Source organism: Ptychodera flava, chromosome 6 (genome assembly GCF_041260155.1).
Source record: "Ptychodera flava strain L36383 chromosome 6, AS_Pfla_20210202, whole genome shotgun sequence".
Classification (NCBI taxonomy): domain Eukaryota; kingdom Metazoa; phylum Hemichordata; class Enteropneusta; family Ptychoderidae; genus Ptychodera; species Ptychodera flava.
In genome coordinates this window covers 45,402,314-45,406,154 of record NC_091933.1, presented here as the reverse complement: position 1 = coordinate 45,406,154, position 3,841 = coordinate 45,402,314, and positions in this window count along the sequence as shown.

Here is a 3,841-nt window from a genome sequence, read left to right as displayed (position 1 = left end):
TGCCTTTGGTCTGTTGTTTTGTTTTCCTTTCCTTTTATGGCAGTTTTAACTGAAAGATTACTGTGGCATTACAGTCAGAAAGGGTGGTGTACTTACAAGGGACAGTCTCAACTTGCAACAAGTTAAAAACCGTGAATTTGTTCAGGGGAAGGACGGGATGAGCTTCATATTGCTGACAATTAGTATTCTTTAAGATTCAAAACTGCAAAATAGTGAAAGATCAGAGCAAATTTTACTCTGTCCTGTTCAACTTTCATGAGTCTTCAAAAGTAAAATAACAGTTGAATGGTTTGTGTAATGTGTGCTGGCTTTTCCCCCTATTATCAGAAGAATATCCCAAGCTTATATGCTTTATTTTGTCCAACAAATTTCCATCTAAATGATATGAGAAAAGATTTGGTTCAAGGTATGGACTTGAACACTGGAAGTGGACGTTTGACTGTAGATGTTATTCGATGAGGGTGCATAGCAATGCATAAGAGCCTTTATCACTTTTATACTTCCCTCTAGATGACCTGAGACTGATTGGATATGATTGTCGTTTGGTTCACTGTCACAAGAAAAATATGTATGTTTCTATTACCATGCCTTCAGGTCATAGGGTGTAGGATTTTCTATTGTGTGCAACCAGCCCTACTACAAAGAGTAAAGTAATCATAGAGATCAGTTGGACATGGTTTTATTGACCAATAAGTGCAGATGCACTGAATTTCACATGTCCAGAGCTCTGCACTATCCTGGAAGACTTACAAAAGGGTGTGTGTGCACACCACACGCTCAGGAATTATCATTTCATCGATTAAAAAGTCTTGTATTTCCTTATTTGATCAGAACAAGGACAGCCATCCTTAGTTGCAGTGATACATGGATGTGTTTGTTGCTTTTGATTGTTTGCCTGTCTTTTGGGTCAAATGAATTCAAAATCTGTTACACAAATTACAAGAGGAGGCGTGTAAACATGCTTTCCCTGCAGTTTCTTCAAGTGATATGCAAATGGTACTGTAGTGGGTACTGAGGTAAAAGTACCTTTCACCCCTGAAATGTCTGTGAATCACCAGGATTTATTTGTTTCCAGTAACAAATGACATACAACATGCCTGTCACAACCGTGACCAGGTCTGAGCAGCCCATGTCAATCCAAAGTGCAAAATTTTTGTTTGTTTTGTTGCTTTGTTTTTGTGCCCTGACTGAGCTTCTTTCTAAAATTTTGGGATCCTTTATGTAGATGAGTGATTCACTGTCATGCGAAGTGCGCCGGTTACCCAGGAAGATAACGAAAGTAGTGCCTGATTTTGAGTTGTTCTTTACTCTTTCGTAACTTGAATAACTTGAGCTTCAGATTTGAAAGGTTGGTGAAGAAATCAGTTTAATCTCCACTAAGTTTCCACTGTCAGTGGAAACTTAGTGGAGATTAGTTGTTAGTCCCCAAGGACCCCGTCCAGGGGGGACTTATAGGTTTGGTCATGTCCGTGCATGCGTACGTCCGTGCGTGCGTGTGTGCATGCGTGCGTCCGTCCATTCACGCAGATATCTCAGACATGCCCCAGTCAATTTCTTTCAAACTTTGCACAAGGATAGTACCCCTACCCCATACAGATGCACGTCGATTTGTTTTACAATGCGATGAAATTTGGCCGTGTCAGAGGACTTTTTAGTTTACACCTCCATAGAATACCATGTATAAGGCCAAGTAAAATAAAAATTTAGTTTCTCATCTTATCATATTGCAAAAAGGATACATTGACACAGTTTTAAGTCTCCAAGGATGAAGTCCAGGGGGTTTATAGATTGGGTCATGTCCCTCCGTTCACGCAGATATATCAGATATTTTTACAAAATGTCACGTGACCTCGGTGACCTTTGACCTCAAATATACATATTTGTCCATAACTCAGTAACCACAAGTGCTACACCCTTCATATATGGTATGATGGGACACCTTATGACGACACATATTGTACTTCATTAATTATGTGCATATCTAATTTTGAGCGAGCCAATAGAGCTAGAGGTCTGATTTTTGGTATATAGGGATAACTTAGCAATACAATTTTTTTGACAAAATGTCATGTGACTTCGGTGACCTTTGACCTCAAATATACATATTTGTCCATAACTCAGTAACCACAAGTGCTACACCCTTCATATATGGTATGATGGGATACCTTATGACGTCACATATTGTACCTCATTAATTATGTGCATATATATTTTTGAGCGAGCCAATAGAGCTAGAGGTCTGATTTTTGGTATATAGGGCTAACTTAGCAATACAATTTTTTTTACAAAATGTCACGTGACCTCGGTGACCTTTGACCTCAAATATACATATTTGTCCATAACTCATAACCAGAAGTGGTACACCCTTCATATTTGGTATGATGGAAGACCTTATGACACCACATACTGTACCTCATTAAGTATGCACATATCTTATTCTTAGCAAGCCAATAGAGCTGGATTTCTGATTTTTGGTATATAGGATTAGGATTAGGTTTTATTTGCGTTCCGAGGCCACCGGCCCATATACAAAGGGGTTACATTAGGTATTGCAATAGAAATAAATGTAAGCAACAATAACATGCCAGTGTATACTTTGTAACTGCATACAGAGAGTTAAATAAAAAAAATTTGACTTGATAACATATCAGCAAATTTTAGCAATTCCACTGGCTCTTTCTCTAAGTTTGAAAGCTCTGTAAACAAAATTACACAGACTGAGCATAACATCTGATTCATTTGATTTCATAGCATTAATAAATTTCTGAAAGTTTGGTTCCAAAAATAGGTCTGTAGGCAAATATTTCAATCTCAGGTTGTTATGCAGAGGACATATTACAAGAAAATGGTATTCGTCTTCGACAGTTTCTGTGTTACATATTGTACAATATCTGTTTGTAAAAGCAATACCATGTCTTCTGCCTTCCTCTATTGCTAGAGGAAACGCAGAACAATGAAGACATGCTAACATTTGAATGGCTTCGTGATTACATCGGACGTAAAGATATCTTTCAGGTTCTAGAACGCTCTTAAAATGAATATATGTGCGCAGTTTTGGCTTTTGAGCCAAATTTTCCATCCACTGTTGTCTTAATGTGTCTTTGACTCAAAGTTCAAACATTGACAATAATACTTTCGTATTACCAACTTCCTGGGAAATCCACGCGAAACCAAATCCAAACGAAAACAAAATATTTTTTGTGGAAGTAGCCCAGGTAGTTCTACCAATATTGTCGAGATTACATAACATACGATACTATTACTCTACTATTAGGCATTTCTAAAAGTTTTATCCAATACCTTATACAACGATTGAGGGTATGATAATGAATAGGGAAACGACCACATTCCCCCATTACCGCTTCCTTTGCTGTAGAGTGGGGTAATCCCAGTAATTTCCTACACCAACTTCTTTGAACTTTTTCCAGGGTATCATAATAATGAAATCCCCAGATTTCAGCGCCATAACACGAAACTGGTAAAATAGTTGCATCAAAAATCTTAAAATGTACATTAACATATGTAGAGATAACTATAGAATAGAAATTTTTTGACCAAATGTCATGTGACCTCGATGACCTTTTACCTAAAATATACGTTTATGTCAATAAATAAGAAACCACAAGTGCTATGTCCTTTATATTAGTAGGATAGAAGACCTTATGACAACACATGCTTTACTTCTATAATTATGCACACATCTAATTCTGGGTAAGCGAATAGAGCTAGAGGTCTGATTTTTGGCATATAGGGATTAATTAGCAATACAATTTTTTTTGTTCAAAATGTCACGTGACCTCGATGACCTTTGACCTTGATTATACATATATATGCATAAGTC